Genomic DNA, 18,515 nt, shown 5'->3' with positions numbered 1-18,515 from the left:
CAGAGAGTGTGTGTGAGAGACAGAGAGTGTGTGTGAGCGAGAGAGAGAGTGTGTGTGAGCGAGACAGAGAGTGTGTGTGAGAGACAGAGAGTGTGTGTGAGCGAGACAGAGAGTGTGTGTGAGCGAGACAGAGAGTGTGTGTGAGCGAGACAGAGAGTGTGTGTGAGCGATAGAGAGTGTGTGAGAGACAGAGAGTGTGTGTGAGAGACAGAGTGTGTGTGTGAGAGACAGAGAGTGTGTGTGAGCGAGACAGAGAGTGTGTGTGAGCGAGACATAGAGTGTGTGTGAGCGAGACAGAGAGTGTGTGTGAGCGAGACAGAGAGTGTGTGTGAGCGAGACATAGAGTGTGTGTGAGCGAGAGAGAGAGTGTGTGTGAGCGAGACAGAGAGTGTGTGTGAGCGAGACAGAGAGTGTGTGTGAGCGAGACAGAGTGTGTGTGAGCGAGACAGAGAGTGTGTGTGAGCGAGACAGAGAGTGTGTGTGAGCGAGACAGAGAGTGTGTGTGAGCGAGACAGAGAGTGTGTGAGAGCGAGACAGAGAGTGTGTGTGAGCGAGACAGAGAGTGTGTGTGAGAGCGAGACAGAGAGTGTGTGTGAGAGACAGAGTGTGTGTGAGAGAGACAGAGTGTGTGTGAGCGATAGAGAGTGTGTGTGAGTGAGACAGAGAGTGTGTGAGTGAGACAGAGAGTGTGTGTGAGAGACAGAGAGTGTGTGTGAGAGACAGAGAGTGTGTGTGAGAGACAGAGAGTGTGTGAGAGACAGAGAGTGTGTGTGAGCGAGACAGAGAGGGTGTGTGAGCGAGACAGAGAGGGTGTGTGAGCGAGACAGAGAGTGTGTGTGAGCGAGACAGAGAGTGTGTGAGAGCGAGACAGAGTGTGTGTGTGAGTGAGACAGAGAGTGTGTGTGAGAGACAGAGTGTGTGTGAGAGAGACAGAGTGTGTGTGAGAGAGACAGAGTGTGTGTGTGAGTGAGACAGAGAGTGTGTGTGAGCGATAGAGAGTGTGTGTGAGCGAGACAGAGAGTGTGTGTGAGTGAGACAGAGAGTGTGTGTGAGAGACAGAGAGTGTGTGTGAGAGACAGAGAGTGTGTGTGAGAGACAGAGAGTGTGTGTGAGAGACAGAGAGTGTGTGTGAGCGAGACAGAGAGTGTGTGAGAGCGAGACAGAGAGGGTGTGTGAGCGAGACAGAGAGTGTGTGTGAGCGAGACAGAGAGTGTGTGAGAGCGAGACAGAGAGTGTGTGTGAGAGACAGAGTGTGTGTGAGAGAGACAGAGTGTGTGTGAGAGAGACAGAGTGTGTGTGTGAGCGATAGAGAGTGTGTGTGAGCGAGACAGAGAGTGTGTGTGAGTGAGACAGAGAGTGTGTGTGAGAGACAGAGAGTGTGTGTGAGCGAGACAGAGAGTGTGTGTGAGCGAGACAGAGAGTGTGTGAGCGAGACAGAGAGTGTGTGTGAGCGAGACAGAGAGTGTGTGTGAGAGAGACAGAGAGTGTGTGTGAGAGACAGAGTGTGTGTGTGAGAGAGACAGAGAGTGTGTGTGAGAGACAGAGTGTGTGTGTGAGCGAGACAGAGAGTGTGTGTGTGAGAGACAGAGAGTGTGTGTGAGAGAGACAGAGAGTGTGTGTGAGAGACAGAGAGTGTGTGTGAGCGAGACAGAGAGTGTGTGTGAGAGAGACAGAGAGTGTGTGTGAGAGACAGAGTGTGTGTGTGAGCGAGACAGAGAGTGTGTGTGTGAGAGACAGAGAGTGTGTGTGAGAGAGACAGAGAGTGTGTGTGAGAGACAGAGAGTGTGTGTGAGAGACAGAGAGTGTGTGTGAGAGACAGAGTGTGTGTGTGAGTGAGACAGAGAGTGTGTGTGAGAGACAGAGAGTGTGTGAGCGAGACAGAGAGTGTGTGTGAGAGACAGAGTGTGTGTGTGAGTGAGACAGAGAGTGTGTGTGAGAGACAGAGTGTGTGTGTGAGCGAGACAGAGAGTGTGTGTGAGCGATAGAGAGTGTGTGTGAGCGAGAGAGAGAGTGTGTGTGAGCGAGACAGAGAGTGTGTGTGAGCGAGACAGAGAGGGTGTGTGAGCGAGACAGAGAGGGTGTGTGAGCGAGACAGAGAGTGTGTGTGAGCGAGACAGAGAGTGTGTGTGAGCGAGACAGAGAGGGTGTGTGAGCGAGACAGAGAGTGTGTGTGAGCGAGACAGAGAGGGTGTGTGAGCGAGACAGAGAGTGTGTGAGAGCGAGACAGAGAGTGTGTGTGAGCGAGACAGAGAGTGTGTGTGAGAGACAGAGAGTGTGTGTGAGAGACAGAGTGTGTGTGTGAGTGAGACAGAGAGTGTGTGAGCGATAGAGTGTGTGAGCGAGACAGAGTGTGTGTGTGAGAGACAGAGAGTGTGTGTGTGAGAGACAGAGAGTGTGTGTGAGAGAGACAGAGGGTGTGTGTGAGAGACAGAGAGTGTGTGTGAGAGACAGAGTGTGTGTGTGAGTGAGACAGAGAGTGTGTGAGCGATAGAGTGTGTGAGCGAGACAGAGTGTGTGTGTGAGAGACAGAGAGTGTGTGTGTGAGAGACAGAGAGTGTGTGTGAGAGAGACAGAGAGTGTGTGTGAGAGACAGAGAGTGTGTGAGCGAGACAGAGAGTGTGTGAGCGAGACAGAGAGTGTGTGTAAGAGACAGAGTGTGTGTGTGAGTGAGACAGAGAGTGTGTGAACGATAGAGAGTGTGTGAGCGAGACAGAGAGTGTGTGTGAGAGACAGAGTGTGTGCGTGAGCGAGACAGAGAGTGTGTGTGAGAGACAGAGAGTGTGTGTGTGAGAGACAGAGAGTGTGTGTGAGAGACTGAGAGTGTGTGTGAGCGAGACAGAGAGTGTGTGTGAGAGACAGAGAGTGTGTGAGCGAGACAGAGAGTGTGTGTGCGAGACAGAGAGTGTGTGTGAGCAAGACAGAGAGTGTGTGTGAGCGAGACAGAGAGTGTGTGTGAGAGACAGAGAGTGTGTGTGAGAGACAGAGAGTGTGTGTGAGAGACAGAGTGTGTGTGTGAGAGACTGAGAGTGTGTGTGAGAGACAGAGAGTGTGTGTGAGAGACAGAGAGTGTGTGTGAGAGACAGAGTGTGTGTGTGAGAGACAGAGTGTGTGAGTGAGACAGAGAGTGTGTGAGCGAGACAGAGAGTGTGTGAGCGAGACAGAGAGTGTGTGTGAGAGACAGTGTGTGTGTGTGAGAGACAGAGAGTGTGTGAGCGAGACAGAGAGTGTGTGTGAGAGACAGAGAGTGTGTGAGCGAGACAGAGAGTGTGTGTGAGCAAGACAGAGAGTGTGTGTGAGAGACAGAGAGTGTGTGTGAGCGAGACAGAGAGTGTGTGTGAGAGACAGAGAGTGTGTGAGCGAGACAGAGAGTGTGTGTGAGAGACAGAGAGTGTGTGTGAGAGACAGAGAGTGTGTGAGAGACAGAGAGTGTGTGTGAGAGACAGAGAGTGTGTGTGAGAGACAGAGTGTGTGTGTGAGAGACTGTGAGTGTGTATGAGCGAGACAGAGAGTGTGTGTGAGACAGAGAGTGTGTGTGAGAGACAGAGTGTGTGTGAGAGACAGAGTGTGTGTGTGAGAGACAGAGAGTGTGTGAGAGAGACAGAGAGTGTGTGTGAGAGAGACAGAGAGTGTGTGTGAGAGACAGAGAGTGTGTGTGAGAGACAGAGAGTGTGTGAGCGAGACAGAGAGTGTGTGAGAGACAGAGTGTGTGTGTGAGAGACTGAGAGTGTGTGTGAGCGAGACAGAGAGTGTGTGTGAGAGACAGAGAGTGTGTGTGAGAGACAGAGTGTGTGTGAGAGACAGAGTGTGTGTGTGAGAGACAGAGTGTGTGTGAGAGAGACAGAGAGTGTGTGAGCGAGACAGAGAGTGTGTGAGCGAGACAGAGAGTGTGTGTGAGAGACAGAGAGTGTGTGAGCGAGACAGAGAGTGTGTGTGAGCAAGACAGAGAGTGTGTGTGAGCGAGACAGAGAGTGTGTGTGAGAGACAGAGAGTGTGTGAGCGAGACAGAGAGTGTGTGAGCGAGACAGAGAGTGTGTGTGAGCAAGACAGAGAGTGTGTGTGAGCGAGACAGAGTGTGTGTGTGAGAGACAGAGTGTGTGTGTGAGAGACAGGGAGTGTGTGTGAGAGACAGAGAGTGTGTGTGAGCGAGACAGAGAGTGTGTGTGAGAGAGACAGAGAGTGTGTGTGAGAGACAGAGAGTGTGTGTGAGAGACAGAGAGTGTGTGTGAGAGACAGAGTGTGTGTGTGAGTGAGACAGAGAGTGTGTGTGAGAGACAGAGAGTGTGTGTGAGAGACAGAGAGTGTGTGTGAGAGACAGAGAGTGTGTGTGAGAGAGACAGAGAGTGTGTGTGAGAGACAGAGAGTGTGTGTGAGAGACAGAGAGTGTGTGTGAGAGACAGAGTGTGTGTGTGAGTGAGACAGAGAGTGTGTGTGAGAGACAGAGAGTGTGTGTGAGAGACAGAGAGTGTGTGTGAGAGACAGAGAGTGTGTGTGAGAGAGACAGAGAGTGTGTGAGAGAGACAGAAAGTGTGTGAGAGACAGAGAGTGTGCGTGAGAGACAGAGTGTGTGTGAGAGACAGAGAGTGTGTGTGAGAGACAGAGAGTGTGTGTGAGCGAGACAGAGAGTGTGTGTGAGCGAGACAGAGAGTGTGTGTGAGAGACAGAGAGTGTGTGTGAGAGACAGAGAGTGTGTGTGAGAGACAGAGTGTGTGTGTGAGTGAGACAGAGAGTGTGTGAGCGATAGAGTGTGTGAGCGAGACAGAGAGTGTGTGTGAGAGACAGAGAGTGTGTGAGTGAGACATAGAGTGTGTGAGAGACAGAGTGTGTGTATGAGAGACAGAGTGTGTGTGAGAGACAGAGTGTGTGTGAGCGAGACAGAGAGTGTGTGTGAGCGAGACAGAGAGTGTGTGTGAGCGAGACAGAGAGTGTGTGTGAGAGACAGAGTGTGTGTGAGAGACAGAGAGTGTGTGAGAGACAGAGAGTGTGTGTGAGAGACAGAGAGTGTGTGTGAGCGAGACAGAGAGTGTGTGTGAGAGACAGAGAGTGTGTGAGAGACAGAGAGTGTGTGTGAGAGACAGAGAGTGTGTGTGAGCGAGACAGAGAGTGTGTGTGAGCGAGACAGAGAGTGTGTGTGAGCGACAGAGAGTGTGTGTGAGCGAGACAGAGAGTGTGTGTGAGCGAGACAGAGAGTGTGTGTGAGCGAGACAGAGAGTGTGTGTGAGCGAGACAGAGAGTGTGTGTGAGCGAGACAGAGAGTGTGTGTGAGCGAGACAGAGAGTGTGTGTGAGCGAGACAGAGAGTGTGTGAGAGCGAGACAGAGAGTGTGTGTGAGAGACAGAGTGTGTGTGTGAGAGACAGAGTGTGTGAGAGACAGAGAGTGTGTATGAGAGACAGAGAGTGTGTGTGAGCGAGACAGAGAGTGTGTGTGAGCGAGACAGAGAGTGTGTGTGAGCGAGACAGAGAGTGTGTGTGAGAGAGACAGAGAGTGTGTGTGAGCGAGACAGAGAGTGTGTGTGAGAGAGACAGAGAGTGTGTGAGAGCGAGACAGAGAGTGTGTGTGAGAGACAGAGTGTGTGTGTGAGAGACAGAGTGTGTGAGAGACAGAGAGTGTGTATGAGAGACAGAGAGTGTGTGTGAGCGAGACAGAGAGTGTGTGTGAGCGAGACAGAGAGTGTGTGTGAGAGACAGAGTGTGTGTGTGAGTGAGACAGAGAGTGTGTGTGAGAGACAGAGAGTGTGTGAGTGAGACAGAGTGTGTGTGAGAGACAGAGAGTGTGTGAGAGACAGAGTGTGTGTGAGAGACAGAGAGTGTGTGAGAGACAGAGTGTGTGTATGAGAGACAGAGTGTGTGTGTGAGAGACAGAGTGTGTGTGAGAGACAGAGTGTGTGTGAGAGACAGAGAGTGTGCGTGAGAGACAGAGTGTGTGTGAGAGACAGAGAGTGTGTGTGAGAGACAGAGAGTGTGTGTGAGAGACAGAGAGTGTGTGTGAGCGAGACAGAGAGTGTGTGTGAGAGACAGAGAGTGTGTGTGAGAGACAGAGAGTGTGTGTGAGAGACAGAGTGTGTGTGTGAGTGAGACAGAGAGTGTGTGAGCGATAGAGTGTGTGAGCGAGACAGAGAGTGTGTGTGAGAGACAGAGAGTGTGTGAGTGAGACAGAGAGTGTGTGAGAGACAGAGTGTGTGTATGAGAGACAGAGTGTGTGTGAGAGACAGAGTGTGTGTGAGCGAGACAGAGAGTGTGTGTGAGCGAGACAGAGAGTGTGTGTGAGAGACAGAGTGTGTGTGAGAGACAGAGTGTGTGTGAGAGACAGAGAGTGTGTGAGAGACAGAGTGTGTGTATGAGAGACAGAGTGTGTGTGTGAGAGACAGAGTGTGTGTGAGAGACAGAGTGTGTGTGAGAGACAGAGAGTGTGCGTGAGAGACAGAGTGTGTGTGAGAGACAGAGAGTGTGTGTGAGAGACAGAGAGTGTGTGTGAGCGAGACAGAGAGTGTGTGTGAGCGAGACAGAGAGTGTGTGTGAGAGACAGAGAGTGTGTGTGAGAGACAGAGAGTGTGTGTGAGAGACAGAGTGTGTGTGTGAGTGAGACAGAGAGTGTGTGAGCGATAGAGTGTGTGAGCGAGACAGAGAGTGTGTGTGAGAGACAGAGAGTGTGTGAGTGAGACATAGAGTGTGTGAGAGACAGAGTGTGTGTATGAGAGACAGAGTGTGTGTGAGAGACAGAGTGTGTGTGAGCGAGACAGAGAGTGTGTGTGAGCGAGACAGAGAGTGTGTGTGAGCGAGACAGAGAGTGTGTGTGAGAGACAGAGTGTGTGTGAGAGACAGAGAGTGTGTGAGAGACAGAGAGTGTGTGTGAGAGACAGAGAGTGTGTGTGAGCGAGACAGAGAGTGTGTGTGAGCGACAGAGAGTGTGTGTGAGCGAGACAGAGAGTGTGTGTGAGCGAGACAGAGAGTGTGTGTGAGCGAGACAGAGAGTGTGTGTGAGCGAGACAGAGAGTGTGTGTGAGCGAGACAGAGAGTGTGTGTGAGCGAGACAGAGAGTGTGTGAGAGAGACAGAGAGTGTGTGTGAGAGACAGAGAGTGTGTGTGAGAGACAGAGTGTGTGTGTGAGAGACAGAGTGTGTGAGAGACAGAGAGTGTGTATGAGAGACAGAGAGTGTGTGTGAGCGAGACAGAGAGTGTGTGTGAGCGAGACAGAGAGTGTGTGTGAGCGAGACAGAGAGTGTGTGTGAGCGAGACAGAGAGTGTGTGAGAGAGACAGAGAGTGTGTGTGAGAGACAGAGTGTGTGTGTGAGAGACAGAGTGTGTGAGAGACAGAGAGTGTGTATGAGAGACAGAGAGTGTGTGTGAGCGAGACAGAGAGTGTGTGTGAGCGAGACAGAGAGTGTGTGTGAGAGACAGAGAGTGTGTGTGAGAGACAGAGAGTGTGTGTGAGAGACAGAGAGTGTGTGTGAGAGAGACAGAGAGTGTGTGAGAGAGACAGAGAGTGTGTGTGAGAGACAGAGTGTGTGTGTGAGAGACAGAGTGTGTGAGAGACAGAGAGTGTGTATGAGAGACAGAGAGTGTGTGTGAGCGAGACAGAGTGTGTGTGTGAGTGAGACAGAGAGTGTGTGTGAGAGACAGAGAGTGTGTGTGAGAGACAGAGAGTGTGTGTGAGAGACAGAGAGTGTGTGTGAGAGAGACAGAGAGTGTGTGAGAGAGACAGAAAGTGTGTGAGAGACAGAGAGTGTGCGTGAGAGACAGAGTGTGTGTGAGAGACAGAGAGTGTGTGTGAGAGACAGAGAGTGTGTGTGAGCGAGACAGAGAGTGTGTGTGAGCGAGACAGAGAGTGTGTGTGAGAGACAGAGAGTGTGTGTGAGAGACAGAGAGTGTGTGTGAGAGACAGAGTGTGTGTGTGAGTGAGACAGAGAGTGTGTGAGCGATAGAGTGTGTGAGCGAGACAGAGAGTGTGTGTGAGAGACAGAGAGTGTGTGAGTGAGACATAGAGTGTGTGAGAGACAGAGTGTGTGTATGAGAGACAGAGTGTGTGTGAGAGACAGAGTGTGTGTGAGCGAGACAGAGAGTGTGTGTGAGCGAGACAGAGAGTGTGTGTGAGCGAGACAGAGAGTGTGTGTGAGAGACAGAGTGTGTGTGAGAGACAGAGAGTGTGTGAGAGACAGAGAGTGTGTGTGAGAGACAGAGAGTGTGTGTGAGCGAGACAGAGAGTGTGTGTGAGAGACAGAGAGTGTGTGAGAGACAGAGAGTGTGTGTGAGAGACAGAGAGTGTGTGTGAGCGAGACAGAGAGTGTGTGTGAGCGAGACAGAGAGTGTGTGTGAGCGACAGAGAGTGTGTGTGAGCGAGACAGAGAGTGTGTGTGAGCGAGACAGAGAGTGTGTGTGAGCGAGACAGAGAGTGTGTGTGAGCGAGACAGAGAGTGTGTGTGAGCGAGACAGAGAGTGTGTGTGAGCGAGACAGAGAGTGTGTGTGAGCGAGACAGAGAGTGTGTGAGAGCGAGACAGAGAGTGTGTGTGAGAGACAGAGTGTGTGTGTGAGAGACAGAGTGTGTGAGAGACAGAGAGTGTGTATGAGAGACAGAGAGTGTGTGTGAGCGAGACAGAGAGTGTGTGTGAGCGAGACAGAGAGTGTGTGTGAGCGAGACAGAGAGTGTGTGTGAGAGAGACAGAGAGTGTGTGTGAGCGAGACAGAGAGTGTGTGTGAGAGAGACAGAGAGTGTGTGAGAGCGAGACAGAGAGTGTGTGTGAGAGACAGAGTGTGTGTGTGAGAGACAGAGTGTGTGAGAGACAGAGAGTGTGTATGAGAGACAGAGAGTGTGTGTGAGCGAGACAGAGAGAGTGTGTGAGCGAGACAGAGAGTGTGTGTGAGAGACAGAGTGTGTGTGTGAGTGAGACAGAGAGTGTGTGTGAGAGACAGAGAGTGTGTGAGTGAGACAGAGTGTGTGTGAGAGACAGAGAGTGTGTGAGAGACAGAGTGTGTGTGAGAGACAGAGAGTGTGTGAGAGACAGAGTGTGTGTATGAGAGACAGAGTGTGTGTGTGAGAGACAGAGTGTGTGTGAGAGACAGAGTGTGTGTGAGAGACAGAGAGTGTGCGTGAGAGACAGAGTGTGTGTGAGAGACAGAGAGTGTGTGTGAGAGACAGAGAGTGTGTGTGAGAGACAGAGAGTGTGTGTGAGCGAGACAGAGAGTGTGTGTGAGAGACAGAGAGTGTGTGTGAGAGACAGAGAGTGTGTGTGAGAGACAGAGTGTGTGTGTGAGTGAGACAGAGAGTGTGTGAGCGATAGAGTGTGTGAGCGAGACAGAGAGTGTGTGTGAGAGACAGAGAGTGTGTGAGTGAGACAGAGAGTGTGTGAGAGACAGAGTGTGTGTATGAGAGACAGAGTGTGTGTGAGAGACAGAGTGTGTGTGAGCGAGACAGAGAGTGTGTGTGAGCGAGACAGAGAGTGTGTGTGAGAGACAGAGTGTGTGTGAGAGACAGAGTGTGTGTGAGAGACAGAGAGTGTGTGAGAGACAGAGTGTGTGTATGAGAGACAGAGTGTGTGTGTGAGAGACAGAGTGTGTGTGAGAGACAGAGTGTGTGTGAGAGACAGAGAGTGTGCGTGAGAGACAGAGTGTGTGTGAGAGACAGAGAGTGTGTGTGAGAGACAGAGAGTGTGTGTGAGCGAGACAGAGAGTGTGTGTGAGCGAGACAGAGAGTGTGTGTGAGAGACAGAGAGTGTGTGTGAGAGACAGAGAGTGTGTGTGAGAGACAGAGTGTGTGTGTGAGTGAGACAGAGAGTGTGTGAGCGATAGAGTGTGTGAGCGAGACAGAGAGTGTGTGTGAGAGACAGAGAGTGTGTGAGTGAGACATAGAGTGTGTGAGAGACAGAGTGTGTGTATGAGAGACAGAGTGTGTGTGAGAGACAGAGTGTGTGTGAGCGAGACAGAGAGTGTGTGTGAGCGAGACAGAGAGTGTGTGTGAGCGAGACAGAGAGTGTGTGTGAGAGACAGAGTGTGTGTGAGAGACAGAGAGTGTGTGAGAGACAGAGAGTGTGTGTGAGAGACAGAGAGTGTGTGTGAGCGAGACAGAGAGTGTGTGTGAGCGACAGAGAGTGTGTGTGAGCGAGACAGAGAGTGTGTGTGAGCGAGACAGAGAGTGTGTGTGAGCGAGACAGAGAGTGTGTGTGAGCGAGACAGAGAGTGTGTGTGAGCGAGACAGAGAGTGTGTGTGAGCGAGACAGAGAGTGTGTGAGAGAGACAGAGAGTGTGTGTGAGAGACAGAGAGTGTGTGTGAGAGACAGAGTGTGTGTGTGAGAGACAGAGTGTGTGAGAGACAGAGAGTGTGTATGAGAGACAGAGAGTGTGTGTGAGCGAGACAGAGAGTGTGTGTGAGCGAGACAGAGAGTGTGTGTGAGCGAGACAGAGAGTGTGTGTGAGCGAGACAGAGAGTGTGTGAGAGAGACAGAGAGTGTGTGTGAGAGACAGAGTGTGTGTGTGAGAGACAGAGTGTGTGAGAGACAGAGAGTGTGTATGAGAGACAGAGAGTGTGTGTGAGCGAGACAGAGAGTGTGTGTGAGCGAGACAGAGAGTGTGTGTGAGCGAGACAGAGAGTGTGTGTGAGCGAGACAGAGAGTGTGTGAGAGCGAGACAGAGAGTGTGTGTGAGAGACAGAGTGTGTGTGTGAGAGACAGAGTGTGTGAGAGACAGAGAGTGTGTATGAGAGACAGAGAGTGTGTGTGAGCGAGACAGAGAGTGTGTGTGAGAGACAGAGAGTGTGTGAGAGACAGAGAGTGTGTATGAGAGACAGAGAGTGTGTGTGAGCGAGACAGAGAGTGTGTGAGAGAGACAGAGAGTGTGTGTGAGCGAGACAGAGAGTGTGTGTGAGCGAGACAGAGAGTGTGTGTGAGCGAGACAGAGAGTGTGTGTGAGCGAGACAGAGAGTGTGTGAGAGCGAGACAGAGAGTGTGTGTGAGAGACAGAGTGTGTGTGTGAGAGACAGAGTGTGTGAGAGACAGAGAGTGTGTATGAGAGACAGAGAGTGTGTGTGAGCGAGACAGAGAGTGTGTATGAGAGACAGAGAGTGTGTGTGAGCGAGACAGAGAGTGTGTGAGCGAGACAGAGAGTGTGTGTGAGAGACAGAGTGTGTGTGTGAGTGAGACAGAGAGTGTGTGTGAGAGACAGAGAGTGTGTGAGTGAGACAGAGAGTGTGTGTGAGAGACAGAGTGTGTGTGTGAGCGAGACAGAGAGTGTGCGTGAGCGAGACAGAGAGTGTGTGTGAGAGACAGAGAGTGTGTGTGAGAGACAGAGAGTGTGTGTGAGAGAGACAGAGAGTGTGTGTGAGAGAGACAGAGAGTGTGTGTGAGAGACAGAGTGTGTGTGTGAGCGAGACAGAGAGTGTGTGTGAGAGACAGAGAGTGTGTGAGAGAGACAGAGAGTGTGTGAGAGAGACAGAGAGTGTGTGTGAGCGAGACAGAGAGTGTGTGTGAGCGAGACAGAGAGTGTGTGTGAGAGACAGAGTGTGTGTGAGAGACAGAGTGTGTGAGCGAGACAGAGAGTGTGTGTGAGCGAGACAGAGAGTGTGTGTGAGCGAGACAGAGAGTGTGTGTGAGCGAGACAGAGAGTGTGTGTGAGCGAGATGGAGAGTGTGTGTGTGAGAGACAGAGTGTGTGTGAGAGACAGAGTGTGTGTGAGAGACAGAGAGTGTGTGAGAGACAGAGTGTGTGTATGAGAGACAGAGTGTGTGTGTGAGAGACAGAGAGTGTGTGTGAGCGAGACAGAGAGTGTGTGTGAGCGAGACAGAGAGTGTGTGTGAGAGACAGAGTGTGTGTGAGAGAGACAGAGAGTGTGTGTGAGAGACAGAGAGTGTGTGTGAGAGAGACAGAGAGTGTGTGTGAGCGAGACAGAGAGTGTGTGTGAGCGAGACAGAGAGTGTGTGTGAGCGAGACAGAGAGTGTGTGTGAGTGAGATGGAGAGTGTGTGTGTGAGAGACAGAGTGTGTGTGAGAGACAGAGAGTGTGTGAGAGACAGAGTGTGTGTGAGAGACAGAGTGTGTGTGTGAGAGACAGAGAGTGTGCGTGAGAGACAGAGTGTGTGTGAGAGACAGAGAGTGTGTGTGAGAGACAGAGTGTGTGTGTGAGTGAGACAGAGAGTGTGTGTGAGAGACAGAGTGTGTGTGTGAGTGAGACAGAGAGTGTGTGAGCGATAGAGTGTGTGAGCGAGACAGAGAGTGTGTGTGAGAGACAGAGAGTGTGTGAGTGAGACAGAGAGTGTGTGAGAGACAGAGTGTGTGTATGAGAGACAGAGTGTGTGTGAGCGAGACAGAGAGTGTGTGTGAGCGAGACAGAGAGTGTGTGTGAGCGAGACAGAGAGTGTGTGTGAGCGAGACAGAGAGTGTGTGAGAGCGAGACAGAGAGTGTGTGTGAGAGACAGAGTGTGTGTGTGAGAGACAGAGTGTGTGAGAGACAGAGAGTGTGTATGAGAGACAGAGAGTGTGTGTGAGCGAGACAGAGAGTGTGTGTGAGAGACAGAGTGTGTGTGTGAGTGAGACAGAGAGTGTGTGTGAGAGACAGAGAGTGTGTGAGTGAGACAGAGAGTGTGTGTGAGAGACAGAGTGTGTGTGTGAGCGAGACAAAGAGTGTGTGTGAGAGGCAGAGAGTGTGTGTGAGCGATAGAGAGTGTGTGTGAGAGACAGAGTGTGTGTGTGAGCGAGACAAAGAGTGTGTGTGAGAGGCAGAGAGTGTGTGTGAGCGATAGAGAGTGTGTGTGAGCGAGACAGAGAGTGTGTGTGAGAGACAGAGTGTGTGTGTGAGAGACAAGAGAGTGTGTGTGAGAGACAGAGTGTGTGTGTGAGTGAGACAGAGAGTGTGTGAGCGATAGAGTGTGTGAGCGAGACAGAGAGTGTGTGTGAGAGACCGAGTGTGTGTGTGAGAGGCAGAGAGTGTGTGAGAGAGACAGAGAGTGTGTGTGAGCGAGACAGAGAGTGTGTGTGAGAGACAGAGTGTGTGTGTGAGTGAGACAGAGAGTGTGTGTGAGGGACAGAGAGTGTGTGTGAGAGACAGAGAGTGTGTGTGTGAGAGACAGAGAGTGTGTGAGAGAGACAGAGAGTGTGTGTGAGCGAGACAGAGAGTGTGTGTGTGAGAGGCAGAGAGTGTGTGAGAGAGACAGAGAGTGTGTGTGAGCGAGACAGAGAGTGTGTGTGAGAGACAGAGTGTGTGTGTGTGAGACAGAGAGTGTGTGTGAGAGACAGAGAGTGTGTGAGTGATAGAGAGTGTGTGAGTGAGACAGAGAGTGTGTGTGAGAGACAGAGTGTGTGTGTGAGCGAGACAAAGAGTGTGTGTGAGAGGCAGAGAGTGTGTGTGAGCGATAGAGAGTGTGTGTGAGCGAGACAGAGAGTGTGTGTGAGCGAGGCAGAGTGTGTGTGAGAGACAGAGAGTGTGTGTAAGAGACAGAGAGTGTGCGTGAGAGACAGAGAGTGTGTGTGAGAGACAGAGAGAGTGTGTGAGAGACAGAGAGTGTGTGTGAGAGACAGAGTGTGTGTGTGAGAGACAGAGTGTGTGAGAGACAGAGAGTGTGTGTGAGAGACAGAGTGTGTGAGAGACAGAGAGTGTGCGTGAGAGACACAGAGTGTGTGTGAGAGACAGAGAGTGTGTGTGAGAGACAGAGAGTGTGTGTGAGAGACAGAGTGTGTGTGTGAGTGAGACTGAGAGTGTGTGTGAGAGACAGAGAGCGTGTGTGAGAGACAGAGAGTGTGTGTGAGCGAGACAGAGAGTGTGTGTGAGCGAGACAGAGAGTGTGTGTGAGCGAGACAGAGAGTGTGTGTGAGCGAGACAGAGAGTGTGTGTGAGCGAGACAGAGAGTGTGTGTGAGAGGCAGAGAGTGTGTGTGAGTGAGACAGAGAGTGTGTGTGAGGGACAGAGAGTGTGTGTGTGAGAGACAGAGAGTGTGTGAGAGAGACAGAGAGTGTGTGTGAGCGAGACAGAGAGTGTGTGTGAGAGACAGAGTGTGTGTGTGAGTGAGACAGAGAGTGTGTGTGAGGGACAGAGAGTGTGTGTGTGAGAGACAGAGAGTGTGTGAGAGAGACAGAGAGTGTGTGTGAGCGAGACAGAGAGTGTGTGTGAGAGACAGAGTGTGTGTGTGAGTGAGACAGAGAGTGTGTGAGTGATAGAGAGTGTGTGAGTGAGACAGAGAGTGTGTGTGAGAGACAGAGTGTGTGTGTGAGCGAGACAAAGAGTGTGTGTGAGAGGCAGAGAGTGTGTGTGAGCGATAGAGAGTGTGTGTGAGCGAGACAGAGAGTGTGTGTGAGCGAGGCAGAGTGTGTGTGAGAGACAGAGTGTGTGTAAGAGACAGAGAGTGTGCGTGAGAGACACAGAGTGTGTGTGAGAGACAGAGAGAGTGTGAAAGAGACAGAGAGTGTGCGTGAGAGACACAGAGTGTGTGTGAGAGACAGAGAGTGTGTGTGAGAGACAGAGAGTGTGTGTGAGAGACAGAGTGTGTGTGTGAGAGACAGAGAGTGTGTGTGAGAGACAGAGAGTGTGTGTGTGAGAGACAGAGAGTGTGTGTGAGAGACAGAGAGTGTGTGTGAGAGACAGAGAGTGTGTGTGAGCGATAGAGTGTGTGTGAGAGACAGAGTGTGTGTGTGAGAGACAGAGAGTGTGTGTGAGAGACAGAGAGTGTGTGTGAGAGACAGAGAGTGAGTGTGAGAGACAGAGAGTGTGTGTGAGAGACAGAGAGTGTGTGTGAGAGACAGAGAGTGTGTGTGAGAGACAGAGAGTGTGTGAGCGAGACAGAGAGTGTGTGAGCGAGACAGAGAGTGTGTGTGAGAGACAGAGAGTGTGTGTGAGAGACAGAGAGTGTGTGTGAGAGACAGAGAGTGTGTGTGAGAGACAGAGAGTGTGTGTGAGAGACAGAGAGTGTGTGTGAGCGAGACATAGAGTGTGTGTGAGAGACAGAGAGTGTGTGTGAGCGAGACAGAGAGTGTGTGTGAGCGAGACAGAGAGTGTGTGTGAGCGAGACAGAGAGTGTGTGTGAGAGACAGAGAGTGTGTGAGCGAGACATAGAGTGTGTGTGAGCGAGACAGAGAGTGTGTGTGAGCGAGAGAGAGTGTGTGTGAGCGAGAGAGAGAGTGTGTGTGAGCGAGACAGAGAGTGTGTGTGAGAGACAGAGAGTGTGTGAGCGAGACAGAGAGTGTGTGTGAGCGAGACAGAGAGTGTGTGTGAGCGAGACAGAGAGTGTGTGTGAGCGAGACAGAGAGTGTGTGTGAGAGACAGAGTGTGTGTGTGAGTGAGACAGAGAGTGTGTGTGAGAGACAGAGAGTGTGTGAGTGAGACAGAGAGTGTGTGTGAGAGACAGAGTGTGTGTGTGAGCGAGACAAAGAGTGTGTGTGAGAGGCAGAGAGTGTGTGTGAGCGATAGAGAGTGTGTGTGAGAGACAGAGTGTGTGTGTGAGCGAGACAAAGAGTGTGTGTGAGAGGCAGAGAGTGTGTGTGAGCGATAGAGAGTGTGTGTGAGCGAGACAGAGAGTGTGTGTGAGAGACAGAGTGTGTGTGTGAGAGACAAGAGAGTGTGTGTGAGAGACAGAGTGTGTGTGTGAGTGAGACAGAGAGTGTGTGAGCGATAGAGTGTGTGAGCGAGACAGAGAGTGTGTGTGAGAGACCGAGTGTGTGTGTGAGAGGCAGAGAGTGTGTGAGAGAGACAGAGAGTGTGTGTGAGCGAGACAGAGAGTGTGTGTGAGAGACAGAGTGTGTGTGTGAGTGAGACAGAGAGTGTGTGTGAGGGACAGAGAGTGTGTGTGAGAGACAGAGAGTGTGTGTGTGAGAGACAGAGAGTGTGTGAGAGAGACAGAGAGTGTGTGTGAGCGAGACAGAGAGTGTGTGTGTGAGAGGCAGAGAGTGTGTGAGAGAGACAGAGAGTGTGTGTGAGCGAGACAGAGAGTGTGTGTGAGAGACAGAGTGTGTGTGTGTGAGACAGAGAGTGTGTGTGAGAGACAGAGAGTGTGTGAGTGATAGAGAGTGTGTGAGTGAGACAGAGAGTGTGTGTGAGAGACAGAGTGTGTGTGTGAGCGAGACAAAGAGTGTGTGTGAGAGGCAGAGAGTGTGTGTGAGCGATAGAGAGTGTGTGTGAGCGAGACAGAGAGTGTGTGTGAGCGAGGCAGAGTGTGTGTGAGAGACAGAGAGTGTGTGTAAGAGACAGAGAGTGTGCGTGAGAGACAGAGAGTGTGTGTGAGAGACAGAGAGAGTGTGTGAGAGACAGAGAGTGTGTGTGAGAGACAGAGTGTGTGTGTGAGAGACAGAGTGTGTGAGAGACAGAGAGTGTGTGTGAGAGACAGAGTGTGTGAGAGACAGAGAGTGTGCGTGAGAGACACAGAGTGTGTGTGAGAGACAGAGAGTGTGTGTGAGAGACAGAGAGTGTGTGTGAGAGACAGAGTGTGTGTGTGAGTGAGACTGAGAGTGTGTGTGAGAGACAGAGAGCGTGTGTGAGAGACAGAGAGTGTGTGTGAGCGAGACAGAGAGTGTGTGTGAGCGAGACAGAGAGTGTGTGTGAGCGAGACAGAGAGTGTGTGTGAGCGAGACAGAGAGTGTGTGTGAGCGAGACAGAGAGTGTGTGTGAGAGGCAGAGAGTGTGTGTGAGTGAGACAGAGAGTGTGTGTGAGGGACAGAGAGTGTGTGTGTGAGAGACAGAGAGTGTGTGAGAGAGACAGAGAGTGTGTGTGAGCGAGACAGAGAGTGTGTGTGAGAGACAGAGTGTGTGTGTGAGTGAGACAGAGAGTGTGTGTGAGGGACAGAGAGTGTGTGTGTGAGAGACAGAGAGTGTGTGAGAGAGACAGAGAGTGTGTGTGAGCGAGACAGAGAGTGTGTGTGAGAGACAGAGTGTGTGTGTGAGTGAGACAGAGAGTGTGTGAGTGATAGAGAGTGTGTGAGTGAGACAGAGAGTGTGTGTGAGAGACAGAGTGTGTGTGTGAGCGAGACAAAGAGTGTGTGTGAGAGGCAGAGAGTGTGTGTGAGCGATAGAGAGTGTGTGTGAGCGAGACAGAGAGTGTGTGTGAGCGAGGCAGAGTGTGTGTGAGAGACAGAGTGTGTGTAAGAGACAGAGAGTGTGCGTGAGAGACACAGAGTGTGTGTGAGAGACAGAGAGAGTGTGAAAGAGACAGAGAGTGTGCGTGAGAGACACAGAGTGTGTGTGAGAGACAGAGAGTGTGTGTGAGAGACAGAGAGTGTGTGTGAGAGACAGAGTGTGTGTGTGAGAGACAGAGAGTGTGTGTGAGAGACAGAGAGTGTGTGTGTGAGAGACAGAGAGTGTGTGTGAGAGACAGAGAGTGTGTGTGAGAGACAGAGAGTGTGTGTGAGCGATAGAGTGTGTGTGAGAGACAGAGTGTGTGTGTGAGAGACAGAGAGTGTGTGTGAGAGACAGAGAGTGTGTGTGAGAGACAGAGAGTGAGTGTGAGAGACAGAGAGTGTGTGTGAGAGACAGAGAGTGTGTGTGAGAGACAGAGAGTGTGTGTGAGAGACAGAGAGTGTGTGAGCGAGACAGAGAGTGTGTGAGCGAGACAGAGAGTGTGTGTGAGAGACAGAGAGTGTGTGTGAGAGACAGAGAGTGTGTGTGAGAGACAGAGAGTGTGTGTGAGAGACAGAGAGTGTGTGTGAGAGACAGAGAGTGTGTGTGAGCGAGACATAGAGTGTGTGTGAGAGACAGAGAGTGTGTGTGAGCGAGACAGAGAGTGTGTGTGAGCGAGACAGAGAGTGTGTGTGAGCGAGACAGAGAGTGTGTGTGAGAGACAGAGAGTGTGTGAGCGAGACATAGAGTGTGTGTGAGCGAGACAGAGAGTGTGTGTGAGCGAGAGAGAGTGTGTGTGAGCGAGAGAGAGAGTGTGTGTGAGCGAGACAGAGAGTGTGTGTGAGAGACAGAGAGTGTGTGTGAGCGAGACAGAGAGTGTGTGTGAGCGAGACAGAGAGTGTGTGTGAGCGAGACAGAGAGTGTGTGTGAGCGAGACAGAGAGTGTGTGTGAGAGACAGAGTGTGTGTGAGCGATAGAGAGTGTGTGTGAGCGAGACATAGAGTGTGTGTGAGCGAGAGAGAGAGTGTGTGTGAGCGAGACAGAGAGTGTGTGTGAGCGAGACAGAGAGTGTGTGTGAGCGAGACAGAGTGTGTGTGAGCGAGACAGAGAGTGTGTGTGAGCGAGACAGAGAGGGTGTGTGAGCGAGACAGAGAGGGTGTGTGAGCGAGACAGAGAGTGTGTGTGAGAGAGACAGAGTGTGTGTGAGCGAGACAGAGAGTGTGTGAGAGCGAGACAGAGAGTGTGTGTGAGAGACAGAGTGTGTGTGAGAGAGACAGAGTGTGTGTGAGCGATAGAGAGTGTGTGTGAGTGAGACAGAGAGTGTGTGAGTGAGACAGAGAGTGTGTGTGAGAGACAGAGAGTGTGTGTGAGAGACAGAGTGTGTGTGAGAGACAGAGAGTGTGTGTGAGCGAGACAGAGAGGGTGTGTGAGCGAGACAGAGAGTGTGTGTGAGAGACAGAGAGTGTGTGTGAGCGAGACAGAGAGTGTGTGTGAGCGAG

This window comes from Mustelus asterias, unplaced genomic scaffold (assembly GCF_964213995.1).
Source record: "Mustelus asterias unplaced genomic scaffold, sMusAst1.hap1.1 HAP1_SCAFFOLD_106, whole genome shotgun sequence".
Classification (NCBI taxonomy): domain Eukaryota; kingdom Metazoa; phylum Chordata; class Chondrichthyes; order Carcharhiniformes; family Triakidae; genus Mustelus; species Mustelus asterias.
The sequence above is the reverse complement of the archived record's forward strand: the minus strand, read 5'-3'. Positions refer to the sequence as shown.